Source organism: Manis javanica, chromosome 4 (genome assembly GCF_040802235.1).
Source record: "Manis javanica isolate MJ-LG chromosome 4, MJ_LKY, whole genome shotgun sequence".
Classification (NCBI taxonomy): Eukaryota; Metazoa; Chordata; class Mammalia; order Pholidota; family Manidae; genus Manis; species Manis javanica.
In genome coordinates this window covers 140,983,933-141,001,076 of record NC_133159.1, presented here as the reverse complement: position 1 = coordinate 141,001,076, position 17,144 = coordinate 140,983,933, and the positions used below count along the sequence as shown (strand labels likewise).

Below are 17,144 nucleotides of genomic sequence, written 5' to 3'. Positions count from 1 at the left end.
CAGGCAGGCCTCAGCTCTGCCAGGTTTTCCCCACAGGACCAGCTGGGTATACTGAAGTAAGTGAAGACATCATAGGGGTTTTAAGAAGGGGCACAGTGTTCAGTATCCCAGGTGTGCATCACAGCTTTTCAGTGAAATAGAGCTGATAGGAGGTGAGGAAACTGTCCGTGGAAGTAGACCTAAATGGTGTCTACTTAGCTGTTATCTGGCATATACAAGAATATGAGCCTGAATACATGAGCATCTTTCCTTCATCCCCTGTCCAACTCTTCTTATTTTTAAAAACTTAGCTCAGCGTCCATTTCCTCTAGGGAATACTAGCCCGTCACATATCATTGGCTCCTGTACACACCATCTCGTGTTATTCCCATTATCATTAACTGCTTCCTTGAACTTCACCATGAAACTCTGAGCTTCTTCATGGCAAAGACGGGGAGTTACTTAGAGCAAGAGGAAGGGAGATAGCTGATATCCCAAGCCAGGTGTTTTCAGTAGAGGAACACACTGAAGAGCATGGATAGGGCATGCACATTATTCCACGGGGTGGAGTGAAAGCTGTATTCAGCAGATGTTTACAGAGCACCATGTGCCAAGTGCTGCACATACAGGGGTGAGCCCCTGTGTCATGATTTCTCTGGGGAAGGGAGAATGGACTTCTGAGCAGGTTGGTGCAGGGGACCTAGTCCAGGTGCTGTGGGAACATGTAGACCGAGGTGTCTGTTCCCATGCTGGGACATTGGAGAGGCTGCCTGGAGGCTGTGGGTTTTAATGAGGTTTGAGAGACATAGTTTAGTAATGAAAAGAAAGGATTCAGGAGAAGACTGCTCCAGGCTGAGGGAAGAGTGGGTAGGAGCACCAAGGACACTGTGATGCAAGAAAATGAATCATATCCAGAGTTGCTGGATGTTAGAGGGTGGGAGGAGTGGATGAAGAAGAACAACTGCAGCACCAAGCCAGATGGGCACTTGGGAACCATGTTAAGGGATTTGGGCTTTACAAGCAAGGGGGACCCACTGAGAAATTCATGCAGCAAACCTAAGTGAGAGATGATGGTGGCCAGGCTGAGGGTGGGAGCAGGGAAAGTGGATTGGGGGAATGCAGGGAGGCAGATGCATGGATATGGAGGTTGATTGGCCACAGGGGCGAAGACGGAAGGGCAGTCCAGGGGGTTTGGAGACATCAGTAGCAGCATCCACCACAAGGAAAGGAACACACGGGGGACAAAAGTGCTGACGGACAGGTGGAGAAGACGGTGGATTAGGTTTGGACAGGTCACGTTCGCTGTGCCTCCAGGTCACCTGAAGGAGATGATATGCAACAACCATCTGCTGTGCCTAATAATAATGGCAACAACTCTATTTGGCCCTCACTATAACCTTAGGAGGAAGGAAACTGAGGCACAGAGAGATCAAGTAACTTGTTCAAGGCCACAAAGACACTAAAAGGCAGAGGCAGCTTCATATGCAGGCATTCAGGTATCAGAGTTCATATCAGGAAGCCAAAACTCAGGAGGGAGGTGTCCCGGGCCTGGACGTGTAACTGGAAAGTGGTCCACATGTGATAGAGGGACACTGAAGCCACAAGAATGGAAGCGATTGCCGAGGAACAGTGTCGAGTGGCAAAAACCAAGTATACACAGAGTGTCTGAGGAACCCCTGCCTTGAAGACAGGACAGAGGAAGAGAAGCTGAAGGATGAGACAAGAGAAATGGCTAGAGAGGCAGGAGGGAAGCCCAGAGAGAGGCTACTCCCCAGTCAGAGAAAAAAAGTGTCCCAAGGAGAGAATAGCATCGTTAAATGCTGCTTGCCAGTCAAGAAGACGAAAACTCAGAGGTGACTTTTGGATTTAGAAATAAGGAAACCATTAGTTACATTGGTAAAAAGTTTCTGTGGAGTGGTAGGGGAAAAATCAAGGCAGTGAGCGGAGAAGTTAGCTGCAATCAAAGGCATAAGACAGCAAGTGTAGACAAGCTTTTGAAGGTAGCGGAGTGAGGACAGAGAGGACGGTGGGAAGAGGCAGTCATAGAGCTTTGTGCAGAGAGCGTCTTCCTCTATTTATCCATTATCGGTATTTTATGTTGAATATGGGAAGCACATTCAAGTCCTAAAACATCTTTAAAGAAGAAAGAGTTTTTAAATAATGAAGACAGTATATTGAAGTACTGAGGAGGAGGAGGCACTAGAGAAGCAAGTTTGAGGTTACAGGACAGGGAGTGCATAACAAGGAAAGTGAGGTCCCTGGTAAGGCGAAGGGCGGGCCGGCTGCAGGGGACTAGACCCACGCCTCAGCAAGGACCCTGCTCCCAGGGAAACAAGGAGGAGGCGGGAAAGACAGGCTGCAGAGAGCACCCAGACCAGGGTCACCAGCATCACTGAGCTTGGGGACCATGAGTTTCCCCCTGCAGCCGGGCCCACACTTGGGAGGTCTGCCTTCCGGAGTGCGCTGCAGCCCAGCAGGGACAGAGGAGGTGTACAGGTGCATTGATTCAATGTGGGGGCTTTTCCAGAAGGGCGTAACCAAAAGATGCTTGGACAGGAGAATTAAAAATCTTGGCACCAAAATGGTGGGAGTCACATTCCACGCACCCCAGGCTGATCGGAGGGGCTGTGAACCCTGCATTGTCATTCCCACCCCAGCCCACCCCCCACCAGCCAACATCTTTACCGCAGACTCACAGGGTATATAGTCAAGATCGCCTCCTGGTCTCCATCCCTCTCCTGGGATTGGGTTGTTGGGATGAGGGGCACAGAAATATGACATTACTGAAAACAATCAGTCTGAGGACCAACCGACCCTGTGGGACACTCCCCAGGTCAAGCTCATTTGAAAGAAACTTGATGGTCCCTTTGTCTAAAGCTCCGAGGTGCTGGGGGAGCTTTCCAGCTGTGACCTCATTGTAATCCCTGAGTACGTTCACTATGTCCCAAAGTCAGTATAAGGAGTTAATGCAATACCAGCTCAAATCCCCCGAAGTCCTCTAACAGAATGTGATGGCTCTGTGTGTGGACCGCTTATTCTTTCAAATGAAGGACCCTCAAAGGATTTGTCTTTTAATGGCAGTGATAGCCGATCCCTCCTGAGTGATTAAGATGTAAATTGTCAATCACTGAAACTATACTGAGTTAAAAACAGAAAAGGTCATTGGGAGATGTCTGAGATGAATTTGAGCCCTAGTGAGGCTAATGCTAAACCAGCCAAAGGGCACAATGGGGACAGCGATTGTTATTTAATAAACATCGCTGGGACAGTTGGCTAACGAGCTAGGGGAGAGTCCATTTAAATTCATGCAGCATGCCTGTCAAGTTGAGTCATACTGTACCGTTGATCTGGGATGGACCTGGAGACCAGGGACCAGCATTGCCCTCCCTGCTGCCGATGAGGAGATAAATTCCCAGCTATTGAAGAAATAGATACCATCAGGGCTCTGATGGATGTGTTCAAATACATAAGAATGAAAATTTTTGCACCACAGTGTAATAAAAATAAATATTAAAAAGAAAGCAGCAGCATTCATTATGTCCATCACATTCTCCTTTCCAGGCCTGTTTACTGCCCAAAACAGATAATGGATGGGCCGCTGTGTGATTCTTCCTGATAAGTGGTCAAAGGAGATGAACAGCATCACACCAGGAAATGGAGATAGTAAATCACAGTGTGGAAACATGCGCGATCTCGGCAGCTATGAAATAAAATTTATATTCAAGCAACTTTCAGGTCCCATTACATGCCTATTAAAGCTGCAAAAATAAATATGATAAAACCCAAGATTGGCAGTCGGTAGAAGCACATCCTTGAGCATTGCTTTCTGGGCCAATTTACATAAGCAAGCAGGCAGCATGAATGAGAGCTCTGCCATTTCTATACTCTCTGACCCAGGAATTTTCTCTTTGGTAACAAACGCCATGGTATTAGCCCCAAAGAAAGAAAAACATGTCTAGAGCAGCATTACCTGTAATAACTAAAACTCACCCACAACCCAAAGGCCGAAGAAGAGGGGGCTGACCAAGCAGAGACATGTGTTAACACAGTAGAATAACACGATGGCGTTTCAAATGATGAATATGGGGGCTTGGGAGGTTGCGGAAACGTTTCTATGAAATATGCATGGTCATTATTAGTTGTGCATATCAAATGTCTTCCTGGGTATTGATAAAGAAGAGACTTTGGATGGAAGAGGATTCACTTAGAATTTAATGTTCATTAAGATTTTATGATAAGTTGGATACCAATTTTAGTCATTCACTCAACATTCATTGAATATTGACCACATGCCAGACAGTAAGGATGTTAAGATGAGGAAGAAATGCTTCCTACCCCAAGAGCCCATGGTCAGAAGGGAAGACAGGCTGATACACACATGCACACACACACAGCAGTGGCTAACACTGTAAGAAGTGTAGGGAGGGCATTGTGTACAGGGGGAAGGCGTGTGGATGTCATGGACAGAATTAGGATAATTCACAGGTTGGGCAGAAGTGGAGGAAGATGGTGCTCCAGAGGGAAAGCATTGCACAGGCAGTGGCCATATAGGTGTGGGGTGTGTGTTTGTGTGTGCTGTTTCTCTATCCCGATCCATCTGCAGGGCCTGAAGAGCCCGGGATACCGCTTTCATGGGACCCAGGACTGAATTTCCAGGGCCAGCTCAGCCCTGCCATTTCCTGTCACTGTCTTCCACCCTCAAATGGTTATTCATCCCCACCATGCACACTCCTCACCGAAATCACTCAGGGCCATTCATCCTGGGTGAAGATGTTCTTACTGTGTTATATGCTATGTGAATAGGATTATTCTGAAGGCCAGTTTAAATAAGAAAGGATTCTTATTTTATACAGTCCACGACCTATTCATTGTGGAGTGTTCTTAAAAAGCTGCTTGGTGAATGGAGCTGGAGGACATTATGCTCAGTGAAATATACCAGGCAGAGAAAGACAAGTGCCAAATGATTTCCCTCATTTCTGGAGTATAACAATGAAGCAAAACTGGAGGAACAAAACAGCAGCAGACTCAGAGACTCCAAGAACGAATTAGTGGTTACCAAAGGGGAGGGGTGTGGGAGGGTGGCTGGGGAGGGAGGGAGAAGGGGACTGGGGGGTATTATGTTTAGTACCCATGGTGTGGGGGATCACAGGGAGAACAGTGTTTCACAGAGAAGGGACATAGTGGATCTGTGGCATCTTGCTGCACTGATGGACAGTGACTGCATTGGGGTATGGGTGGGGACTTGATAATATGGGTGAATGTAGTAAACACTTTGTTTTTTCATGTGAAACCTTCATAAGCGTGTATATCAATCATACCTTAATAAAAAATTTTAAAATAAATAAATAAATAGATAAAAAGATGATTGGAAAAGATCCAAGTGTATTTTTCCTTTTAGGCCTCAAGGCCTCCTTCTTATTTTATTTATTTATTTATTTATTTTTATTAAGGTATCATTGATGTACAATCTTATAAAGGTTTCATAGGAGCAACATCGTGATTACAACATTCACCCGTATTATCAAGTCCCCCCCACACCCCATTGCAGTCACTGTGCGTCAGCGTAGTCAGATGCTGTAGACTCACTACATGTCTTCTCCGTGCTGTACCGCCTTCCCCGTGACCCTCCTACATTATGTGCGCTGATCATAATGCCCCTTAATCCCCTAAAAGATCCAACCATATTAAAAAGAGACATGGAACCCCAGACGAACTTACCCTGTTACCATCTTCCTGAATGTGCTTGATATGTAAACCACTGCTAATGAATCGAGTGAAGTGGGAAAGTACATCAGGAATGCAAGCCCCTGGCTCAGATCAATATCAACAGATACGTGGTGTGCAGGATGTCATCCATAAGAAATCCATAAGAAATGAAAGCAAGGAGCCACAAGTCGGCATTTGAATGTTGATATTTTGAAAGCTGTGGGCATTATTTTAATTCAACATATAGTTTGGTTTGACAATGTGCAGCTTGGCATTTAGAAGCTAGCATGTGTGTGAGAGGAAAAGCTGGGAGCTCTGAAAAGGAAATAAGGACATAAATCAAGAGGTTCTTATGTGAGAACAATGAAAGAAGGGGCTTAGTGAAATGCTGTGATTACCAACACATCAATGTGAACTGGTGACTTTGAAAAAAAAATACATCTCTCTTCTGAGATGACCCTAACTGCTGTGACCAATGGCAGTGACTTGTATGAAGCCAATAAGCCTACAAAGTCACATAAATGCAGTCACAAGCCCAGAACGCAGTCCTTCCTTACTGCCATTCTCAGAAGACTAGGGCTCCCTGAAGGAGGAGCCTCTCCAGATATAGATCCAGAAGGAAGCTGGGTCAGAAGTACCGAGCAGGAGGAGAGTCATAACGTTTGCAGGGCCCTGTTGGACCACACTGGGGGTGAGTGGGGCCTGCCTGAGAAGAGGGTCCCCTCTTGTGGAAGCTGTCATGAAGCAGAAGGAGATCTTCAACTTGAACAACAAGGCAGCAATTAGAGCCAAGTGAGCTGGCTGAGAGCCTGTGAAAGACACTTGAGCCTGAGATGATCCTTCGAAAAGGAATGCTCATATGAAGTGAGCTGAGAAGATGGTGCAATGGCAGCTGGAGTGTTGTTGACGGAAGTCAGGAGTTGCTCTACATCCCTGACACCGCATTCTCAGAAATCCACCCCCAAGTCTCCGTCTGCCTCCAAGTTACAAATCACAGTTTCTCTTGCTCAACAAACCTCCACACACCCCAAGCAATTTAGCTGAAGTTTCAAAATGTATCCAGATGATTCTATCATGTCTTTAAATCATACATGGTATGTGTGTGAGAAGCAAAGAGTAGAAGGTAGTGATCTGAGAATCCCTCTCTGGGGCTCCTGCACACACAGGGCCCCTTGCCTTTGCCCTGGGAGTGGGTCATGGCAGCTAATCAAGGGCACAGACAGAACCAGGGTTTTGGGGGTGGCTGGAGGGGAGTCTTAGCGGGAGATCACCAACAACAGAGTCTGGTTGCCCTCCCTCTGCTGCTGTGCACCCATTTCCTCTGCTTCCTCTTCAAATGCTCCAGTCTTATTTAGCTTGGGATTACGTGGCAAAGACTGCTCTATGCTCTCCAAAATCTACGTCCTGCTGTTCACCCATCGCTAGACTGTATTTCCCAGTCTCTCCTGTTGTCGTATGCAGCTTTGTGATTAAGTTCTGCTCTAGCCCATGGGAGATGAGCAGAAATACATGCTGCTTGTGAAACTGTCCCATACACAACTGCCAGTGACACCCCTCTCTGCTAGTGCTGCTCTCCAGCTGCCTGAAATTGAGATGCCCCCTGGGTGCCCTTGGAAACCCTTAGTTGAAGATGGCAGAGCATCTGGGAGCCTGGGACCCAGAGATGACATGAAGAATGGCCTCCTGCTGACCTCATCACGCACCAGTCCTGTAACAGAGGGAAAAAATAGCTTCTGTCATATCCGAGCCACTGTACGGTTTGGGGTTTATTTGTGACAGGATCAAGCATTACCCTAACCTGCTCAGATGGCAAATGGAGTTGGAAACTGCAGCCACCCAGCTTTGACTCTGACCCGGTACAGCGGAGGGATGATTTCACTGACTCCTTGCTTGCTTTTGCTAATTGAAGGAATGGTGATATCATGTGCTGAAGGCCATGCAACAAGGGAGAGTTGGTACTCTTTGAATGGCAGCACTCTGGGGCTACAGAAAGGAAAACACAAAGTTGCAGAACATGCTGCAGGGTCACCAAGACAGAATGATGCGTCCATGTGCTATCTGGGCTATGCTCTGCGGGATCCATAATGTGTTGGATGCCGTCCCAAGGGCAGAGGCCAGTTCTGAGTGCCAGGGCAGTAGAGGCAGAAATGGGGGCTTGGGGGAGGCCACGTAGCCAGTGGCTGGCACACAGAGTTCTCTTCCCAGAAAAGAATGACCCTTTCAGTTAAATGTAATAAATCTCCTTTTAAGTAGCACATGGCTGGGCCTGTTACTTTTGCTTTTAGGGCCCTGAAACTGGTTAAAAGAGCAATTCACATGAGCCACAAAGGAAGGAACAACTGGGATACCTAGACTGGAACCAACTCTCTCCACAGCTGGGCAGCTTTTTAAAGAGGAAACCTGGGTCATTTACTAAAGACTTCCCCAAAAGCCATGAATTTGTGTGCTTGTATCAGATCCCAGTCTCGAGGTCAGTTCTTGACTTTATGCTGACCGACAGGGGCACATCCCAGGAGGCCAACCACGGCAGAGACAGGAAGCCAAGTCACAAACAACAAAGTCTGGGGGCTGTGCAGTCCAGAGAAGACAAAACCCGGGATAGCTATGATTCCAGTTTATACGTATATGAGGGCCTTTCAGGCGGGTCAACAGGGCTGGTGTCATGGTTGCACAGTTAGATGTGGACATTCAGTGTAGAGGAGAACTAATCCCCTTATGGTTACAGCTGTCCCAGGGTAGACAGGTTGGTCAGACAGTAGTGAGCTGCCTATCAGGAGGGGGATGCAAGCAGAATTGGAATGGCTATCTCTCAGAAAGGTTGCCACAGGGGCTCCTCTTTGTCTGGGATAGCAGGGCCATGTGTTTGCAGGACACTTCAGGTCTAAAATGCTAAGCTTCTGAGACAAGATCCTTTCCCAGAACAGAATGCCATCTATTGTTTTGTGCTCCCCATTCCAGCATCCACTCCCTTGTGATAATCCATACCCCAAGCATGTTTTGCAGGGATCACATCTCCTAGTTTAAGGGCTTGGGGACAAGTAGAGCCAACCCCTGTCCCAGGTGCAAAGCATGCTATCCGTGTTCTCTAAGCTTAAGGTCAGGCCACAGCTCGGGTGACAGTGATTAGTGCAGGAGGGAACAAGCAACTCAAGTTAGTCCAATCAGAGTGAAGTTTAGGTAGGAGCTCCCATGGAGAAAATCTTGCTCTCTGCTGCAGATCAAGAATTGGGAAGGCTGCAACTAATGCCGGCATGGGGGCCTGAAGATGGAGCCGCAGAACCTGGCTGGGAAGCAGTGAAAATCCAGGTCCTGATCCCAATGCCTAAGTGCCTGGATCCAGCTATACCTGAGTGGTTTTTCAGTGTATTGAACCAATATAATCCATTTTTTATCAATAGTGTTTGAGATGTGATTTTTTTCTTCACTCTCAACTGATAGAGGGTCCTGGCTAACGTGATGGGTTTTAGCGGAGAGTCTTGAGAAATAACAAAGGAGTAATAAGAATAGGAAACCAGCAATGACTTTGAGAAAGACCACAGAAAGAGGAAAGGGGACCTGTTAGCCTTTTGCCTGGGTCCCCAAGGCTGGCCAACCATGGAAGAGCCAACCACAGGAGCAGCTGGTGTGCATCCCTAAAATTCCAGCCCAAGAAAATCATCCTAAATATTCAAAACCATCCTACACAAAACTGCTCTTTGAAGCATTATGTGTAACTTTGAAAACTTGGAGACAGTCTAAATGTCCAAAAACCAGGGGCTGGTCCAGTGAGTTTGCTGCCTTCAAAAATGACATTTATGAAGTATGTGTAATAACATGGGAAGTTCTTATGATGGTGTGAGTGAAATCAGGGCATGAAACTGTAGAGTCAATATGAATTCAATTCTGCGAAAAGGAAAAAAATTGTAGAATCAATATGAATTCAACTGTGTGAACAGGGCAAACAAAGAATGTAAATGTACCCAAAAGTTGAAGCTTGGATGGTGGGACCATTTTTCTTTTACCTTTGCATTATTTTCTAAATTCTCTTCATGGTTTTTTTAATGGAAGGAAGTATTGTGTGATGTTCATTGATATATAGAGAGAGGACGTCCCCACAGCCCCCCAACACACAATCAGTTTCAGAAAAAAGGGACAGATGAGGGACTTCTCTAACCCTTTGCCCAGCTAGAGGCAGAGGATCCTCACAGAGTAGTCAGATCTGGTCTCAGGAGTTCCTCTCAGTAGCTAGATGACCTGTGGCAAATCTCTTTGTCTCTCCAGACCCCAGCATCTTCCTCTATCAAAGAAAAGGCATCAGAATAGATGTCCCAAGAACGCAGCAAACAGCAGTCAGAATGCCCAGGTTCACCCAAATGCTCAGCCATACACTTGCTGAATAACTTCCTCTCTGAACCTCAGTGCCGCGGATGGGGGTGCCCACCCACTCTGCCCTGCTCTTGGGCTGCTGTACGCAGACAGCAATTTGTCTTGTTAGAAAGCCTTTCCCCACTCAGCCCTGGCTTGGCCCGTCTGTTGTCATCTCGGCCCACTCAAGTTAAGCTGTCTGTAAATAGCAAGACAGCATTCTCTCCGATGGCTCTCCAGGCTGTGCCCTTTCCAATTTTCCTGTGGCAAAGCCTGTTTACTGGCTCTCCAGAAACATGGCTGGGCAGACAGGAACCCTGGAGCCACTCCATTGGACACGGGCCCAGCAGGAGTGTCTTGGGAGTTCACAACCACAGGTCCCAGCGTGTGCCCCTTGGAATGCCCCAGCTGAGAGCCCGATATACATGCCGAAGGGCTGCCTTCCCCAAATGGATGGAATTGTCCCCATTTCATGAAAGACCGGAGTGCTAGAAAGGGGGAGTGGTCCCACAGGCTGATCAGAACACAAAGCTCCAGAATGGGGGCTGTCTGGCTACAGACTCCACCTCCAGGACGAGCTCAGGAGTAGAATGTGCAAGCACATAGGTGACGAGTAGAAGGTCCTTAGAGGTGACAGGGTCCACCTGCTCCTCATGCAAATGGAGAAACCAAAGCCAGAAGAGCTGTGACCAGCCAAGGTCTCATAGCTTAGCAGTAGCAGAGCTCAGGCCAGCACCCAGCGCCCCTGGGCCCTGCTTCCGCATCCACCCAGGCAGCTCTCTGACCCAGGGGGCCCTGTGGCTCTGGCTGGGAGGGTTTCCGTTTGTTCTCTGTGTGTGGAGCCCCTGGTCATGTTCTCTCCAGCCCTCGCCCAAGACTGGGATTCTCAGGGGCGCTGAGAAGGGGGGGCCGCTCTCACTGACTCTTTTCCTCCCTACCCTGGACCTTACAGCAGCCTCTGGTCTCCTGAGACGAGACTCCTGCTTGCAACCACCAGTGGGTCCCCACTGCTCCCTGCTAAAGCTCAGCCCCTCTGCTTTACTGTACAAGGCCCTCTGACCCAGCTCCCAGCCACATTGAGCCTGCTGAGTCTAGGGTGACCATAATCTATCACCCGAACTGGGACACCTCTAAGAGTGGAAGGGAGCTCTGTGGACAGTCATGCTTGAGCACCTTGCATTGACTGGGCTGTCCCAGATGCACCTGGGCCTGCGGTCACCCCAAGGCCAGGTTCTTTTGTGACATGATCTTAACATGTTCCCATCAGTTTTCTAACGTCTCCCCTTTCTACTTGGCAAAGGCCTACTCATCCTTCCAGGCAAGTTGAAACCACACATCCTCTGTGAAGTGAAGCCCTCCCTGTCTCCCAGACACAGGAGAATTACTCTCTCCTCTGCACCCAAACAGTTGGTTAGCACCTGTATTACAGTGCCTGACACAGTGACTTTGCTCAGGGCTTCTCAACCTCCGCACTCAGTGACATTTGGGGCCAGAACATTCTTGGTTATAGGAGCATGTCCTGTGCATTATAGAATCTTTTGTAGATCCTTGGCCTCTGCCCACTAGATTCCAGTAACAACTCACCGCCTCTACCCAGTTGTGACAACTGAAAAAATGTTTCCAGGCATTACCAAGAGCACCCCCAGGGAGAACCACTGTCTTACCAATGAGTTTTTGTCCTTTATGCGGTGAATTCTAAGAGAGCATTTTATTTTCTTCTGCACTGGTCAGTGCCCCGCGCACAGTAGGTGCTTAGTACAAACTGCCTACTGAATGAATGAGTTAGAATGACCCAGAAGAACCCCAGAAATGTCTAACTCGCTAGCTCCCTTGGGTGCGTTCCCAGTCGTGACCACTGGAGGGAGGAAAAGGCCTGCCGAAAGCACAGAGCTGGAGGCGGGAAAGGCACAGATCAGGGAGACCCCAACTCTGGGGGCCCAGGGCCCCCATGGCTCTCGGGGCTGCGGTGACAAGGAAGGCCCCAGTCCCCTTCACCGGTTCCTCATCACCTCCCTGCCCTGTAAATATTCTTACCCCCCAGGACTCACTTCTCAGACCTCTACTCTTTTTTTATTCTCCATCCTGGGCTCTCATTCGGTGCCTAATTTTAAATACCATCTATGTGCTGATAACTCCCAAATCCACATTTCTGATCCAGAAATGTCCCCAAATTCATAAATCTATTCCAATTGCTTACCGACACCTCCATTCAGAGATCTAATTAATAGGCATGGGTAACAGTGCAGCCAAACCTGAGCTCCTGACATCCCCCCACCTCTGGGCCAAACCCCAGTCTTTCTCCACCCCGGCAGATGGCCACTCCAGCCTCCCATTGCCCCATCCGAGCCCTTGGGCTCGCTCTTCTCCATCCCCACGTCACTCACTCAGGTCATGGTTCAAACGCACCTGGAGGCGTCTCTGTCCTGCCATTTCCACTTAGTTCACCCCACGGCTGTTACTACTTACCACGATGTCATTTTGGTTAGTTTCTTGTTTATTCCCTTTCTTTGTCCCCCCTTTGTGGTCTCACTAGGGTCACAACTAGTGTCCACTGTTATGTCCCCAGGGCAGAGCATGGGGTAAGTGCTCATTAAATAGTTGTGCAGTGAGAGTGAGTTGTGCAGTGAGGACTTGAGGGGATGAGGGCAAGTCCTCCGTGGAAGAGCCCTGAGCTGACCGAGGAGAAATCCACTTTCAGGCCGGCAGGTTCTCCTAAGAAGAGATGGCCCGCAGCAGAGGCGCCTTTGTCCAACTCAGAGCACTGAATCTCCCTGAAGTTTGGGTGAAGCGGAAGGCATGAGAGGCACATTTATTGGATGCCTATGATGGATTAGGAGGATAAACTATAAGGCCCAACAGAGTGGGCTCTGCTTGACTCTGTCCTGCCTGTGAGACCACAGATAAGCACATTAATATCTCTAGGCTGTGGTTTCATACCTGGAAACTGAGGACAGTCATCATAACAGCCTGGTAGGGCTGCTAGAGGAATGGGGACTTAGTATGCATAAAGCGCATAGAACAGTGGTTGCGTGTTGTAAGTGCTACGGAAGAGTAGCTGCTGTCTATGCCATGCGCTTCCCATCGCTCATGTGATGTTTAGCACACTGTTGGGTAAGTGATTTTATTAGCCCATTTTGCAGATAGGAATGTTGAAACTCAGAGGCGATGTGTTGCTTACCTGAGGCCTCACAGCTAGAGAGAGACATTCCAGCACAGCTGTCTGACTCCTTTCCCAGAGTGGGTGGGTGGCCAAACAACAGGCCCCACATTAGGTCCTGGGGCCCCTCCTCCCCTGGCCCCCAGCTCTGGTTCTGCTGCCACCACCACCATCAGGGCAGCTCAGTGCTTAGTTCCTCTGTTTTTTAGCTCTGGCCCAAGGGAAACACAAATTCCTTCCCACCTGCATGAGCAGCTCCAAATAAGGCTGGTGTATTAAAGAAAGCTTTGCTAAACACTGAAGCAGTCAGGGTCCTCAGGCAGGGGATTCTGTTCCTAACCTCCCCCACCAGCCTTCTCCCCATCCCCAGGGGACAACAACAGCAGCCCCAGGGCACCAGCACAGTGGAGGTCCCACCAGGCCCATCTGCCCAGGCCCTTCCCTGGGGATTTGGGTTCAGCGGGTAAAGAGAAGTCTGCAGTCTGCATTCTACCAGGTTTCCAGGTGATTTTTGTCTTGGAAAAGTTTGAAAACCACTGGCATAGAACTGAGGGTGTGGATTCTAGGGTCAGACCACCTGGGTTCAGATGCCAGCACCACCTGTTCCTGTGTGATTCTGAATAGCTTTTCAACCTCTCTGATCCTCCATTTCCTTTTCTCTGAAATGTGGGTTATAAAACTACCTAGCTGGTAGGGTTGAATGAGGGTTAAATGAAATCATGCCTGCAAAGTGCTTAACACAATGGCCTGCTCTGAACAAAACAAGTTACTGTTGCAATTGTCAGTACTGCGGTCCTTTGTATTGTCCAAAGGGAAGCTTCCCAGAGTCTCAGATTCCCTGGGGCCCAAAGCTCAGTGCGGTGCCTTTTGCCAGTCCCTGGTGCCAGGTACTCTCAGGGGTCCAGGCTCCGGATCCAGCCTCGGGGTTGTAGCCGTGGGGACCCAGCCTGAGGGGCCCAGTACAGTAAGGGCATGTTCTCAGCCCTCAAGAGAATGCTGACACCTGTCATTCAGGTAATGCCTCCTGGGCCACATGGACCCCACCCCCTAGAACTGTCCATGCAGGAGGCAGGTGGCCCTCTCAGACTCCCAGGCCCTGCACTGAGATGGAACCCATAGCCTGGAGGGAAGGTGAGGGCGTGGAGGACCCCAGACACCTCCTTTTGGTTCTGGGAAGTCATTGGCATATGGCCTGTGACTAGATGCTGACTGACAGGTGTGACCTTATCTGCTCCCTGCCTTTGCCTGGAGACAAGCCACTCCTCAAGACATCAGAGATGCTGGGGCTAAGAAGATGCTGGCCCCCACTTCAGGCCCATGTGCCGCTCCGGAAGAAAACACAGCGATGAGCGGGCTCTCCAACTAGCGAGCAAGAGCTGCTTCCTGGTGCTCCCCACCAGCCTCCAGACATGACCTGTGCTCTGACCCTGGCCCTCCTGGCCCTCCCCTCCTCAGCCCCTCCTGTCCCACAGGAGGTGGAAGGTGGAGGTGACCAATCATTTGGGAAGCAGGGGTCTGGGACCGGCTGGGAGAGCAGGAAGAACCTCAGACAGGACTTGGAGCAGAGGTGGGCGGATGAAGGGACCTAGAGGGTGAGAGACATGGAAGGCAGCCTGGACGCTTTGGTGGGCCTGCGAGCGTGCAGCCCCATCCCTACGGGCGATGCTGACTTCTCCCACCCTGCCCCGAGCGCCTTGCACTGGGAGCCCTGCTCCTGCTCTGGTCCCGGCCTCCACCCACGCCCTGCTCTTCACAGGAGGCCTTCCAGGCAGACCCCCTTGTACTGACTTACCTGATCCCTACTTGCCTCTCGGGCTTCTGCCTGAAGTCACAGTCTACATAGGCTGCCCTGAATGTCCCCCTTCCCCCAACTGGCTGGCGTCCTCCTGGACCCCTCTGCTCCCCGCACACGAGCCCACCCCTCCCCGCTCCAGGCCCTTTGCAGGACCAGCTCCCCACATCAGACTGGGCTCTCATGGGAGCAGACACTCTGTCTGGTGGCCGGCTCTCTCCCAGCCCCTTCGCAGAGCCCAGCCTTGGAGCTGCTGACAGAAGCCGCAAAGGAAAGAAGCTCTCAGGAGTCCCGACAGGAGGACATGCTGCCTGGCCTCTCAGCGACCCTGAGTTAAGCCTCTTTCCTGGCCCCCAGGCCAGATTCTCTCCGTGCCACCCTGGGAGCCCCGGGCCTGGGGCAGAGGTCACCTGTGACCCAGGGGCTGAGAGATTCCTATCAGGTGAGGCCGCCCTGCACAGCAGCGGGAAACATCTAGATGAGAGAGAGTCGGGAGCACCCATCAGCAGAGCTGCGGCCCTCAGAGCTTGAGACAGTAACCTGTCAGCCAAGGTGCCCCGTGAATATTTCACAGCTGTCAATGTTTAATTAGTGCGGACAGATTAACTCTGAAATCACACACACACGTGGGCTGGGCTCCCCACACCTAGAGAGGGGACTAGAGGAGAGGCCATGCTCGCTGCCATATGGCCAGAGACGCTGCTCGCCTCCCCCCAGCCACCCTGCTGCAGGAAGTGGGGCCCCTCAGGAACCTCAGGGAAGGGACGCTGGGCAAGCGGAGGGAAGTGCCTCCCTCTCCGGAGGGGTCTGGGTATGGCGGGGCGAGGTCAGGGCTGGGGCCTGCTCTCCTGTCAGCAGCCCTCTTCCGGGCCTCCCAGACCCCAGCCTGACTGGGGGGCAGGTGTCGGTGTGTAATTACCTCCGTGCCTTTGGCATTTCCGGATTATGCTGTTTGTTTATTGCTTTGCTTCTGCAGCAGTACCGGGTGTCTTTTGTTCCCTTTAACTTTCTTTGAGTTTTATCACATCCTGTGCCACTTTTTAATTTAATGGAGTACCCTTGGACTTCATCATCTGGTAATAAATTACCATTGTTGACGCAGTGTTTATAAAAACATTTGATCAGGGGCTTGTAAAATTTCAGAGCTGGACCTGGGCTCTGCCTGCCTCTCCATGCTGAGGTTAACATGCCAGCACAAAGAGGAAGTTGGGTCCCACAAACGTACCAGCTTATTCCATGCCCTTGTACCTTTGGGCATGCCCTACTTTCTGCTTTGATCACCTTTCTTCCATTTCTTCCTCCTCCAAGACCAGACTGAGAGATCTTTTTCCTCCAAGAAGTTGTCACTGAGATCATATTTTGTAATCATCTGCTAAACTGAACTCCTCAAAGAGAGGAAACAAAACTTCTAAACACATCATGGGAATAGTTATATAGTGGGTGCTTAGTGATTTGTTGTTACTTTTCATAAATCGAGGTAAAAAGGAATTTTAGATAGGAACTGATCTCTCAGAGCACACTGTGATACAGCTGTCTTTCAGTAAGTTCTTGCTGCATAACAAAACCACTCAATGGGATAGGATAGTAAGCATTTATTTTCGAGAATATTCAGGTCAGCTGAAATTTGGCTGGTCTAAGTTCAGTTGAGCAGTTTGCTTCAAGCCACAGCAGCTGGGGCAGCTCTGTTTCTCCCTGAAAGACTGGGGGTTGGCTGGGGGGCTTCTGCTCCAAGTGTCTCTCATCCATCCTACACTAGTGGGCTAGCTGGGGCATGCTCATCTCGTGGCAGTGGCACAGGTGCAAGAGAACACACCCAACCACACAAGCACATTTCAAGACCTTGATTTTGGCACATTGCTAACATCTCATTGAGTAAAGCAAGTCATGTGGTGAAGTCTGAAGTCAAGAAACAGGGACATAAACTCCATATATAATGAAGCCATGGCAAGGGTTAGATGAAGGGAGTAAATAATTAATCCATCACAAAGGGATTCCCAGCACACTATGTATAGGACCCCAGAATGACAATGGGGCAGGAGAGAGACTAGTTCTACAGACCTCTCCAACCATCATCCCCACCCTCTGAAGCCACCCCCGCCAGAGCATCAGTTCACAAAACAGCAACAGAGATGAGATTTGAGATTAAAGAAGCCACTGATGTGAGCC

At 49.6% G+C, this 17,144-nt stretch overlaps 1 protein-coding gene across 1 annotated transcript in view; it reads left to right on the top strand.

The window, feature by feature from the left end:
* The window catches only part of LOC108386384 (serine/threonine-protein kinase TAO1-like), a 125,198-nt gene that overhangs the window by 26,473 nt on the left and 81,581 nt on the right, over window positions 1–17,144 (top strand). The window lies entirely within an intron of this gene.